Genomic DNA, 14,112 nt, shown 5'->3' with positions numbered 1-14,112 from the left:
AAGTCCCATAGTGCTCAGAGCCATTTGAACCATTTGATATGCAGAGAAGATGTAGTACATGACAGAAATATGCGAACTATTCCTAAACACAGTTAACTATAGTTAAAGGTCTGCATGGATAAAATAAATGCTATCCGCAACCGTACTACATCCGCAATTACCGTACACTATTAACATTTTAGCAAACCATTTTCATCCGTTTGGTACACTGGAGCTCTGATGACAGAACCTTGTTGAAAACTCTAATAAAAATTCTTGAAAAAAATGATCAAATATTTTCTAAATAATGCACAGCAAATACGACTAGTACTCTTTAAAATTATAAGCCTCTAAGTTTAACATTGAACTTCAAATCCTCAGTCGACATTTAGAGTATCTGAGGCGCTTTAAATGGTTCTCTAACTTTTTTCCCCTTACTTTTAGTCAAATCATTTCACAAAACATTTGACTTTTTATTCAATTTTTTTCAAGTTTTGTTCATAAACCATTAATAAAATGAATTTCAATGATTGGTGTTCTTTACTTTCTCAAATACCCTGATCACTTTCAAGCAATATTTGATCAAGGCTATTTCAAAATTGTAACAACAAATACCGACACACAGAAATAGACAGCGCCAAAGTCTTATTTTAATGAATCTGGATCGGTTCTGAACTAAACACAACGATCCTTAGTTGCCTTGAATGCCTAGGCTTAAGCTGAGGGAGGAATAGCGGCGCTGATCCACCCGCAAATTATGTTTCATCAAACCATATCCTAGTCAGTCAGCGCTGGCTTAATTATCTAACATTTGCCAATTAGCATCAGTCACGCGACAAGAATACTTGATACCTGAGGGACAATACTTCACAGTCTGCATACCTTTTTCCTTTTACCTCTGTCCAGATGCTGGAATCATATCAAGTGCACACAGTGACATCACAGTTATCGACAAAAGGGCACTGCATGAGCTTCTTTCTACGTGCAGGAAGTTGTCACCCACTGTTGTTTAAATTACGTTAACGTATTTTTCCAAATATGCTCACTTCATGAGGAAATAATGGATACGCAGAGCTGCGAAAAAGGGCAGACAACTGCTTCATTACGTAGTGTTGATCAAAGCAAAAACTTGATTTTTCTAATATTATTTTTATGTCTCTTTATGTTCACTTATTACATATATTTCTTTTTTGAGAAAACAGAGAGATAAGGAAAGAGAGTTTAGGTCTCAGACATCTTTTAAGAATTACTGAATACTGCAGAAAAACAACTGCAGTCTTTGTTGCATTCTTCGTGGTAGGACCTGCGCGTCCTCGTAAATTTCTGCGAGAAACATACAAGTGGTTTAACTTAATGGTCTGACGAGAAAGAGTGTCGCACAAGGAGGTCTCCAACTAAATATTCTAACGATATTCTAAAGGCCAGTAGACAACATTCAGCGGACATTTTTCAGACTTAGAGTTTCTTCAGAACAACATTTGCTACACAGTGGAACATCAGCACACAAACATCTTTCTATTATTTCATGTTCTTGTGGCATCATATCATACATGAAATCACGCTAGAAACGTCGAGTGACGAATTAAGTATAATTCTAAAATACTCATAAATTACAGTTATACGTTTTTGCACCCGTTACCAGCATTATGAAACCTAAATTTCAGTTTACAGCCACGAACATTCTATAGTTTAACGTGGCAGAATATTTTGTAGGAACAATTAATGAAACGGGCAGAGTGAAGCAACGGCAAAATCTTGACTCGCCAAGCTTAATTTCTCCACATGTGCTCGTATCTATTCACTTTTCTGCACATAATCATGCATTCAGATAGATCGTACGTGAGTAATTTTAGGCGGCCGGGAACATCCCAAAAGCATTTGTTAGGTTAGAGACATTGAATCAACTCGTAGTGCAAATGTAAATGGAGAAATCGGTGGCCTCTATTGGACGCGACTATAGACGGGACTCTTGTGTTTTCAATATTTTTCTCAATACATTAAATTTTTATTACCACTACCAAGACAACATATGTAGCAGAAGGTCACATCATATCTAAGTCAAATTGCCATCTCTTCCATTAAATATACTTTTAATTTTAATCCACAACTTATCATGTATCGTATTTATTATCAAAAAAAAAAAATGGTTCAAATGGCTCTGAGCACTATGGGACTTTACTTCTGAGGTCATCAGTCCCCTAGAACTTAGAACTACTTAAACCTAACTAACACATCCATGCCCGAGGCAGGATTCGAACCTGCGACCGTAGCGATCGCACTGTTCCAGACTGAAGCGTCTAGAACCGCTCGGTCACCCCGTCCGGCGTATTTATTATCATTATCTAAGTCAGCAACAAGCTTAAGCAAAATTATGCATATGCTTTTGTATTTATTATATATTTTTTATTTATATTTTTTATTTTATACATTTGTGGTAATGGCCTTGCCGCAGTGGATACACCAGTTCCCGTCAGATCACCGAAGTTAAGCGCTATCGGGCTTGGCCGGCACTTGGATGGGTGACCATCCGCGTCGCCTTGCGCTGTTGCCATTTTTCGGGCTGCACTCAGCCTCGTGATACCAACTGAGGAACTATTCGACCGAACAGAAGCGGCTTCGGTCAAGAATACCATCATTACGACCGGGAGAGTGGTGTGCTGACCCCACGCCCCTCCTATCCGCATCCTCCCCTGAGGATGACACGGCGGTCGGATGGTTCCGACGGGCCACTTGTGGGCTGTAGACGGAGTGGTTGTTTTATACTTTTGTAAAATTTTCAACAAATAAATGTACTAGCAATGGAACTGAATTTGTACAATATAAAATGTAAAGTCCCACAACGTACACCAGGCTTGACGCTCATCGTCGATCGCAAGGGTGAAATAGTCAAGAGAGTTGGAAAACGGCAATTTGGACACCTCCAACAGCAGCTGTGTGCCAAATCCGATATCTGGTCGAGGGCTATAAAATTCAGTATGATGTGACAATTCGGGGATAACTCACAAACGCAAAGGAGGAGGAGGAGATTAGTGTTTAACGTCCCGTCGACAACGCGGTCATTAGAGACGGAGCGCAAGCTCGGGTGAGGGAAGGACGGGGAAGGAAATCGGCCGTGCCCTTTCAAAGGAACCATCCCGGCATTTGCCTGAAGCGATTTAGGGAAATCACGGAAAACCTAAATCAGGATGACTGGAGACGGGATTGAACCGTCGTCCTCCCGAATGCGAGTCCAGTGTGCTAACCAGTGCGCCACCTCGCTCGGTTCACAAACGCAAAGCTGCCGCCTTCTTAGCTCAGTGGTAGAGCAGTGGTCTCGTAAACCAGGGGTCGTGAGTTTGACCCTCACAGAATGCATTCATTTTTTTAACCTTCCCGCTGAGAGCAGAGCTAGCTCGAGCAACATCGAACACGTGGCAGTACACTGAATGAAAGGGAAGTTCTACAGGCTATGCAAGTATTCTACTTGCCTCGGAGGTTTTCTGAATGCGTAGGCAGAACACTGTTTTGTATGCACTTTGTAATAAAATGTCGTACTTGGCGATGTATTTGGTTTATGAGCCTCGCTACAGTGTGCATGCACGTTATCCACGTGAAGAGGCGTAAGCAGATGCTACCATTCTGCGGGACACCTGCAGAAGGTATACAAGTTGCACTGATAAACACAGCAGAAGTTGGTAAAAGTGAAGGCCTCCGTGGCGCAATCGGCTAGCGCTTTCGGCTGTTAACCGAAACTTTGGTGGTTCGAGCCCACCCGGGGGCGAAATCGTTTTAATTGTCACCGAGGTGAGGACAAACGTCGTCTTTGTTAGAGATACACAGCTACTGTGACGATCTGGCTGTGTTTGCACGATGGCGAACAGCGATATACACATTCAGCCAAGTGACAATTGTAGGTAAAAACGTGGCCCTACACAGACGTTCTACTGTTTTCCTGTTTATTCATCATGTGTGACACTGCAGTAGAGCGACGCCCACTAAAGAAGACGTATTATTTACAGTTAATTTCAGCGTATACACCGCGAGTGCCATATGAAAGGGCCTCCCTCTCGATGTCGATTTGTATTTGGTGTCCCTTAAGCGTCGGTCTGCAGGAGGCCACTGTTGGCCGAGCGACATGCAGTCCTTGCAGGCCCCAATAAATAAATAAAATACATTTGATTACAAAGTATACACCCTGGGTACGCCCCTATTTGAGAAATAAATAAATAAAATACATTTGGTTACAAAGCATACACCCTGGTCACGCACATTCGAGATGTCGTGGTGAATTAAGTGTGCTCAGAAGTGCGTCGAACTACACTTCAACGAGAATATCTCCGTTATCTTTGCGGAAACTTTCTTCTGATAGGGTCTTTGGGGAAACCTTCTCCTGATAGGGAAGGAAAAGTTTAGGAACGATTCTACAGAATTTTCCCAGTCAACCTAATCATTTGCACGCTGTCGTTCAGAAGTGCCAGTTACGCCAGAAGGACGAACGCTGCTGGAAACTCAAGCAGCTAACGGCGCGGCGAGGCGACTTTCTAAGTGAACTCATACCTGCGCCTGACTTGGAGGGCGCGCCGACACGCACGACACGACTGCGTTGTCCACGAAAGGAAACCGCGTGTCGGCGAGGCACGGCGCAGGCGAGCGCTGATGCGGGCATTCGCCACACTGGCGGCCACGGCGGATTACCGGCAAAGGCTACGATACACGACGCTGCGTTTGCTGACCTCTCTTCGTGTTTTCCTCCACAACGACATACAGACTAGGACTGTTGAAATTTTTCAAAATATCAGGAATCCGATAAATCGATACTTAAAAGCATATTACTATTTGCAACCGATTATCCAAGACAGTATCGGTTTATATATTGATTGACGTACTGGCCTATAAGACTATCGGCAGAACATTGTGAATATAGTGTCGGTTTTAGGGCTGTATTTTTAAGTATTTATTTATTATTAGATATTCTGTACATCAACAAGCTAGCAGCCTGCCTATAAGGCTTAGAGCAAGAATTGGAAGTAAAACGATGCACGTTCACACTTGGTGATTAACACTTCGCTAACAATGGTAACTGCATGTAAGTGGTGCAATAAAAGGTGTCCGATGGGTCCGTAGTTCGGTTTCGCCACATATCGGATTAGTAAGGAACACTTATTGCCGACTTCCCTTTTTTTTTTTTTTCATTTCTGCCAACACCAGCGAGCTAGCAACTGTAGCGTCAAAATTGCGTGGTGAAGCTAAACGTTGCAATTCCTGTTGGTAGCACCCAGCGCTGATAACATCAACATTTCGCCTCATATTTCTCCGCCCACCGAAAAGACTAGTCATGTCATTTAGATTTTTGTTCGTCATTTTCAGCGAATTGTTTTTAACGCAACTGTTGTGCTGTCTCTTCACATCAGAAATCTTATTGTTCCATTCACACCGCCCCCCCCCCCCCCCCCCCACTGCACTCGGACTACTTCTTTGTGTCACCTATACTTGCCGTGATGAAAGCTCAAAAGACAGTGAAACTTCTCAATACAGTGAAAGTAAAATTATGTTCTACTACAATTTCAAAAGAACAATTTAAGTTCTATACCGAAAAATGAGAAAAAATAATATAAAATAAAAATATCAGCACTCGATATTATCATTTCGATGTCGATGCATCAGGAGTAAAGTATATGCGATATATATATATATATATATATATATATATATATATATATCGAAACATTTTGGAGAAAATATCGATATAACGATATTTTATCAACAGCCGTAATACAGACCCAGGCACACGCCGAGAGGCGATACCGAAATCTGGTGCTGCGGCAGCGTTACTGATGAACTAATACTTAACTCCGAAAAGTCGGTATTAGTTACGAACCTTTACAAACTCCCATCAACTGAGTCATATTACGATCACTAAAATCATATAAACACATGGATGAAACAGTCTGTAGGGATATAAAATGAAATGATCACATGGATTCAGTAGCAGGTAATACGGTTCATTGACAGGATACTGGCAAAATGCAGTCAATCAATAGAGGAGAGTGTTTGCAAATCACTTGCGGGTCCCACCTTACAATATTGCTCGGGTACGTGGGTACCATATGGAACAGGAATAAAAGGGGATATTGAAATTGCAAAAATAAGAGAAGAACGAGTTGCCACAGGTTTTTTTGACTTACGCAGAAATGTTGAAAAGCTGATTTAACAGACGTTAAGACGGGTAAAAATTACTCCGCGAAATCCCTCAAAAAACTAATATTAAATGAAGAATCTAGAGATATTCTTCTGCTCCCTAGGTATTGCTTCTATAGGGATCGTGGAGATAAAATTGGACTAATTATAGCATGTACAGGGACATTTAAGCAGCTATTTGTTCCCTCGCTAAATGCGCGATTGGAGCGAGAAAAAGCCTAACACATGGTATCACGCTAAGTACCCTTTGTCATGCACTTCATAGGGGTTTGTAGTGTATTTAGGTGTGACGTAGTCACCGTTGTGAGACTGTGATCAAAATTTTGGAAATAGAAGAAATTTTACCCTTCCTTAAAGCCGCGGTTACAAGAGTGACTTTGGCACCGGAACGACGAAAATGAGGGTACGAGTGACAACTTCTTACAAAATGTCGAAATATAGCAACAGATTTAAAGAACTAGAAATGATAATAGAGTTTATTAGTGACCAAAGCAGCAATCAATAATGATTAATGGCATGAGGATGCAGAGGGCAATGGAAACCACTGTATTTAAGACAAGTAATGTGTATCCACAGGACACGTAGCCTTAACAGGAAACGTGTCATGATCTGTCCGTTAGCAAATGATACCGTAGTAGCCGCCGGTCGGGGTGGCCGAGCCGTTCTAGGCGCTACAGTCTGGAACCGCGCGACCGCTGCGGTCGCAGGTTCGAATCCTGCCTCGGGCATGGATGTATGTGATGTCCTTAGGATAGTTAGGTTTAAGTAGTTCTAAGTTCTAGGGGACTAATGACCTCTGAAGTTAAGTCCCATAGTGCTCAGAGCCATTTGAACCGGAGTAGCCCCCATTCTGATCTCCGGGACAGGACTGACAAATATGAGGTAACTATGAGGAAAAGATTGAATAACCAACGAAGGGGTAACACAACGATTTGGAGCACGGAGTGTCAGAAGTTTGACATGGCATCGAAGCTAGAAAATCTGAAAAGGGAAGGTACTGAAGTAGTGAGGAAGGTCTCTAACACTGTAGATACTGTGAGAATGAATACCATAACATGTAATTCGGGCGAAGAGGAATGGATATCTCTAAAAAGGGCAATAACAAAAGTAGGACAGTGAATACTGCTACAAAGAAGGTAGCTGCGAAGAAACTATGGGCAACAGAAGAAATATTTCAACTGATTGAGTAACGAAGGAAGTTCAAAAATCTTCAGTGAAAAACAGGAATACATCAGTATGTCACTTAGTAATGAATTAAATAAGAGTACACTGAATCCATGGCCAAATGGCTGCAGGAAAATTGTGAAGAAATAGACAAAGAAATGGTCGTCGAAAATTGATTCAATGTACTAGAAATTCAAAATACCTTCATTAAAATTAAAAGTAAAGGCTTCAACGGTAAGAGTGCAAATGTGCAGAATCTGGGGACATACCATTACAATTTCGGAAAAATGTCATCCACACACTCCCGAAGACAGCAAGGACTGGTAATTGGGAGAACTATCGGGCAATCAGCTTACTATTTCATGTATTCAAATTACTGAGAAAAAGATAATATATAGCTGTTAGATGGGCATCGATTTTGCTTTCGGGAAAGTAAGTGCTCCAGAGAGAGGCAGTTGTGACGATGCACTTGGTAATGGAAGCAAGACTTAACAAAAATCAAGAAACGTTCTTTGGAAGTGTCGACCTAGAAAAAGCATTCGATAATGTAGAATGGTGTAAGGTGTTCGAAATTCCGAGAAAAATAGGAATAATCTATAAGGAAAGACGGGTAATGTACAATATACACAACAAGCAAAAGGGAAATGTAAGAATGGAAGACCACGAACAATAATGGGCAAGGCGAGAGGGAGTAAATCGATGGGGAAAGAGATGTACTTAAATCACATAACATTCCCTTCTCCAGCGTCGTCAACCTTCAAAACTTCAAATTCTTATAACGCAGTGACGTAAGTGGAAAATGTTACACCTTGAAGGCACTGACCGAACGCTGCCAAACAGACACTCCAGTATTTCCACGTCTTTGATAACGTATATGTTTATTTGATCCTTACAGGAGGATATTTCCAGTACAAAAAAAAAAAAAACTATCCTTCTAAATGAAGAATTTTGTGAGTAAACGACGGCTATTATGTTTGCCTAACGTTACTGAAATATTTCAAGTGAATGTTGCAACATAGGACGTCCATGAGCAGTTTATCGTTTTGAAGAAAGGTTTGAATAATTGGTATGAGGCACATGGGAACGTCGTAACCACGGAACACACACACAGTTGACTACAGTGCAATGAATACAGGACGAGTGATGACGACATGGCCTCAGGACGACAGTGTAGCAGGAAAAACAGGCATAGATCTGGCCAGAAGGAGTACGCCACGAGAAGATCGTGGGACTGCCGAACAGGCAAGTGACAACAACTGAAATCGGGCAGAGGTTAAGGTCAGAGTGTCATCGCGAACTTTGGAGAACAGGTTACTGGAAGCTGGGTTGAGATTTCGAGTTGTCATACATTCTTTACCACTGGCCCTGTGTCATAGAACCAGAGAAAAGTGGGGCACTGAGTCAGATCCTCGACTGCCTTCCCCAGTCCCTTGACTCGTAACATGTCTGAGATTCGACGAGAACACGTACGCTTTCATTCTGGCCACCAGACAGCAACCTTAATGAACTGACACGGACTGTACGTCAAAAGTGGCAAGAAATTACACAAAGTAACATTCAGAGGCAACTTGCTTCCACGCTACAATAGTGTATTCATGCGTTTGGGGATCGTGACTCATGCTGGTGCTGATGAAGAATACCAGTTCCAAACAGCAAACAGAATCAAGATTTAATCATTTAATACCCCTTACTAGATGAAGTCGCTTACAAGGTTTGATGAATATCTGACTGGTGATTCACGGTATAATGCATTCCATTTCCATCAGCGTACATGTTCGAATATTCCAATCAACTTTCTTTGTTTATGATGTTCGTACTTGCGTTATACAGGGTGAAAAGTATTTAAACCGACAAACTCTGGGAGGTTGTAGGGGACATCAAAACAAATATTTTTCCCTAATGTCATTTTTTCCCATGAGGAGTATTTAAACCAGCAGAGGAAGATTTCTCTGGAGGCAAATTAATTAAATCAATAAACACTCTGCCTCTGCCAATCCACGTTTCTGGGAACCGTCGGTCCAGGAATCGACGCACACGATGACTGAAATGTGCCGGCGCCCCGTCATGTTGGAACCACATGCGTTGTCTTGTAGGGAGCGGAACGTTTTCCAGCAATTTTGGCAATGCTCTGGCGAGAAAATTCCAATAGTGCCTGGCATTTAATGGCCTATGTAGCAGATACGGCTCAATTAAACAGTCCCCAACAACACCGCCCCACACATTAACGAAGAACCACAGTTGATGAGCGCTAGTAACTGTGACATGTGGGTTAACCTCACACCAAACATGCGAATTGTGCATGTTGAAGACTCCATCACGTCCGCAGCTCGTGGTCGTGCGGTAGCGTTCTCGCTTCCCACGCCCGGGTTCCCGGGTTCGATACCCGGCAGGGTCAGGGATTTTCTCTGCCTCGTGATGACTGGGTGTTGTGTGATGTCCTTAGGTTAGTTAGGTTTAAGTAGTTCTAAGTTCTAGGGGACTGATGACCATAGATGTTAAGTCCCATAGTGCTCAGAGCCATTTGAACAATTTGAAGACTCCATCACGCCCGAACGTTGCTTCGTTGTAAACAACACAGAGGATGGAAATGCAGGATACATTTCGCACTGTTGCAGGTACCACTGCGAAAACTGTGCTCTGGGTGGATAATCAACTGGTTCCAGGTTGTGGACACGCTGAAAGTGAAATGGACGTAACAATTGCTGATTGAAGGATGCCCCTTCACATGCTCCAAGACAGCTTCCTCAAACTGCAGCGCTCTTACCGTTCGACGGCGCCCCTGTCCAGGTAATCTGCTAAATGACCTGGTCTCACGCAGACGTTGGTACACAGCAGCAAAGGTCGTATGATGCGGGATACGGCGATTAGGATATTATTGTTGATAAACCCGCAGTGCAGCTCGTCCCTTGTGGTGCGCTAACTAGTACGCACCAACCGTATCAGTGTACTCACTCAGGTGTATCGCTCCATTAGTAAACAGAGACAATGCACTACCACACTGGTGGACAGCAGTTCAAAAAATGGATCAAATGGCTCTGAGCACTACGGGACTTAACATCTGTGGTCATTAGTCCCCTAGAACTTAGAACTACTTAAACCTAACTAACCTAAGGACGTCAGACACATCCATGCCCGAGGCAGGATTCGAACCTGCGACCGGAGCGGTCACGCGGTTCCAGACTGAAGCGCCTAGAACGCACGGCCACACCGGCCGGCGGACAGTAGTTCCCTACAACTAAAGATCCTAATACGGCCTCTAAGAACTGAAGAGCGTAATACGGCCTCCACCGGTTTAAATAATCCTCATAGGAAAAAATGACATTAGGGAGAAGTATTTGTTTTGATGTCCCTTACAACCTCCCAAAGTTTGTCTGTTTAAATGCTTTTCACCATGCATTATTGATTTAGCAGTTGTTATGTAACTCCATCGTCAGACCTTTGTATGACTGCCCAAAGACCCATCAACTGTAGTTACCAATATCACAACTAAAGACCATAGAGTGGAATACGCCAAACATAAATTATTATCAAATACAGATGGACGCCCGATAGGTCTTCTGTCTGGAAAGCTGAATCATAAAATAAATCAGTTTGGGCATTGAATCACTGCGGAGGTGAGCCCGCTTGTTGGCAGCCAAGCCCATGTTTTCAGTAACACTTCACAGTGAAAAGAGACCTCACTAGCGAGTCCCTCTCTTGGCTCCCCAGAGACGTTGCACAAAGTGGCAGGCAGGCTCCAGCCGCCTGCGTCACGGGCTCTGGAGGAGGCTGCAAAGAAAACATGGGGCGCCATTAGGCGCAGTGGCGGTGTGCCCAATAAATCAGGTAGCGGGGCCGGGGCCCAGCGGCAGCCGGCGGACAACAAGTTGTTTGCACCGGCACGACCCGCCCTATCGACCCCGGGCCGGGCCGGGCGTAGGCCGGAGGGTGAACCGTGCTCACACCGGCGACCATACTCGCCGTCTCACATTACCGCACTGGTCTACACACTTCTGTTTTATTGAAAGGCCAGAGTTTCGTTTGACCCACCGGAGATACTGAGGACGTTGCGCCGGCGGACGCTTGAAAATAGACACAAACTATCCCAGGAAACTTTACCTACAACGTTTCAGGAACCAACTTTAAGTGAGCAATCTACACTACTAGCCATTAAAACTGCTACACCAGGAAAAAATGGAGATGATAAACGGGTATTCACTGGACAAATATTTTATACTAGAACTGACATGTGATTACATTTTCACGCAGTTTGGGTGCACAGATCCTGAAAAATCAGTACCCAGAACAACCACCCCTGGCCATAATAACGGCCTTGATACGCCTGTGCATTGTGTCAAACAGAGCTTGCATGGCGTGTACAGGTACAGCTGCCCACGCAGCTTCAACACGATACCACAGTTCATCAAGAGTAGTGACTGGCGTATTGTGACGAGCCAGTTGCTCGGCCACCACTGACCAGACGTTTTCAATTGGTGTTAGATCTGGAGAATGTGCTGGCCAGGACAGCATTCGAACATTTTCTGTATCCAGAAAGGCTCGTACAGGGCCTCCAACATGCGGCCGTGCATTATCCTGCTGAAATGTAGGGTTTCGCAGGGATCGAATGAAGGGTAGAACCACGGATCATAACACATCTCAAAAGTAACGTCCACTGTTCAAAGTGCGGTCAATGCGAACAAGAGGTGACCGAGACGTGTAACCAATGGCACCCCTTACCATCAGGCCGGGCGATACGCCAGTATGGCGATGACGAATACACGCTTCCAATGTGCGTTCACCGCGATGTCGCCAAACACGGATGCGACCATCATGATGCTGTAAACAGAACCTGGATTCATCCGAAAAAATGACGTTTCGCCATTCGTGCACCCAGGTTCGTCATCGAGTACACCATCCCAGGCGCTCCTGTCTGTGATGCAGCGTCAAGGGTAACCGCAGCCACGGTCTCCGAGGTGATTGTCCATGCAAAACGTCGTCGAACTGTTCGTGCAGATGGTTGTTGTCTTGCAAACGTCCCCATCTGTTGACTCAGGGATCGAGACGTGGCTGCACGATCCGTTACAGCCATGCGGGTACGACGCCTGCCATCTCGACTGCTAGTGATACGAGGCCGTAGGGGTCCAGCACGGCGCTCCGTATTACCCACCTGAACCCACTGATTCCATATTCTGATAACAGTCATTCTCTCTCGACCAACGCGAGCAGCAATGTCGCGATACGATAAACCGCAATCGCGATAGGCTACAATCCGACCTTTTTTCAAAGTCGGAGACGCGATGGTACGCATTTCTCCTCCTTACACGAGGTATCACAACAACGTTTCACCAGGCAACGGCGGTCAGCTGCTGTTTGTGTATGAGAAATCGGTTGGAAACTTTCCTCATGTCAGCACGTTGTAGGTAACGCCACTGGCGCCAACCTTGTGTGAATGCTCTGAAAAGCTAATCATTTGCATATGATAGAATCTTCTTCCTGTCGGTTAAATTTCGCGTCTGTAGTACGTCATCTTCGTGGTGAAGCAATTTTAGTGTCCAGTAGTGTAGGAATATAGTACAGTCTCCTACGTACTGCTCCAGTATGGATTGCGAAGGTAAGATCGGACTAAGAACAGCGCACACAGTCATTCTTCTCGCGCGTCATACGTGAATGAAACGACAAGTGGTACCATCTGCCATTCCTTTCAATAGTTGTTTGCCGAGTAATAGATGTATGTGTACTTGTGGGTGTGGACTACCTGCCTTCTTACAATGACACCGACACCGTTAGAGCTACGGTCAACTATTATCTAGAATGATATTTTCACTCTGCAGCGGAGTGTGCGCTCATATGAAACTTCCTGGCAGATTAAAACTGTGTGCCGGACCGAGACTAGAACTCGGGACCTTTGCCATTCGCGGGTAAGTGCTCTGCCATCAGAGCTACCCAAGCACGACTCACGCCCCGTCCTCACAGCTTTTAATTCCACCAGTACCTCGTCTCCTACCTTCAAAACTTTACAGAAGCTCTCCTGCGAACCTTGCAGAACTAGCACTCCTGAAAGAAAGGATACTGCGGTGACATGGCTTAGCCACAGCCTGGGGGAAGTTTCCAGAATGAAATTTTCACTCTGCAGCCCAGTGTGCGTTGATATGAAACTTCCTGGCAGATTAAAACTGTGTGCCGGACCGAGAATCGAACTCAGGGCCTTTGCCTTTTGGAAGGTAAGAGACTTGGTACTGGCAGAAGTAAAGCTGTGAGGATGGGGCGTGAGTCGTGCTTGGGTAGCTCAGATGGTAGAGCACTTTTCGGCGAAAGCCAAAGGTCCCGAGTTCGAGTCTCGGTCCGGCACACAGTTTTAATCTGCCAGGAAGTTTCAACTATTATCTAGCTTTGCTAGCTAGAGGAAAAACGGAATTACACAGAATTGGGGAAACGCATAGATGTAGCTTAGATCTTAGTCAGTTGTGGATGTTGCATACAAAGAGGTTTCTTTTATTTTTATATGTCATTCCACACTCATGTGTGCTAAGATGGGCGTGCTCTGTTGTAGAACTTTGTTCTTTTTAGCCAAATATCCCAGTAGATTGGGACTGGTGCACACAGGTTCCTAATTGGGAATATTTGGTAGGGGATTTCCACACTCAACGTTTGCCTGATAGCCAGGGATAATCTCCCGAAAACCTTGGTCAGAACAGCGTGTTTGCAACTAAATGAGTCTTGAGGCAATATTGACCATTATCCCAATTATTCCAGTCAAAAATTAACATTTTGAGTTTTTGTGTGTGTGTGTGTGTGTGTGTGTGTGTGTGTGTG

General features: G+C 44.1%; 2 non-coding genes across 2 annotated transcripts; both read left to right on the top strand.

Moving 5' to 3' along the window:
* The first annotated feature begins 3,261 nt into the window (after nucleotides 1–3,261).
* Trnat-cgu (transfer RNA threonine (anticodon CGU)) lies at nucleotides 3,262–3,333 on the top strand. The gene has a single exon. It is a non-coding gene; the product is annotated as a tRNA-Thr (tRNA).
* A 332-nt stretch (nucleotides 3,334–3,665) lies between these two features.
* Trnan-guu (transfer RNA asparagine (anticodon GUU)) lies at nucleotides 3,666–3,739 on the top strand. Its single transcript has one exon. It is a non-coding gene; the product is annotated as a tRNA-Asn (tRNA).
* Nucleotides 3,740–14,112: the final 10,373 nt, after the last annotated feature.

This window comes from Schistocerca serialis, chromosome 4, assembly GCF_023864345.2.
Source record: "Schistocerca serialis cubense isolate TAMUIC-IGC-003099 chromosome 4, iqSchSeri2.2, whole genome shotgun sequence".
In the NCBI taxonomy this organism is placed as follows: Eukaryota; Metazoa; Arthropoda; class Insecta; order Orthoptera; family Acrididae; genus Schistocerca; species Schistocerca serialis.
Note: the sequence above shows the minus strand (reverse complement) of the source record. Positions and strands in the feature narration are given on the sequence as shown.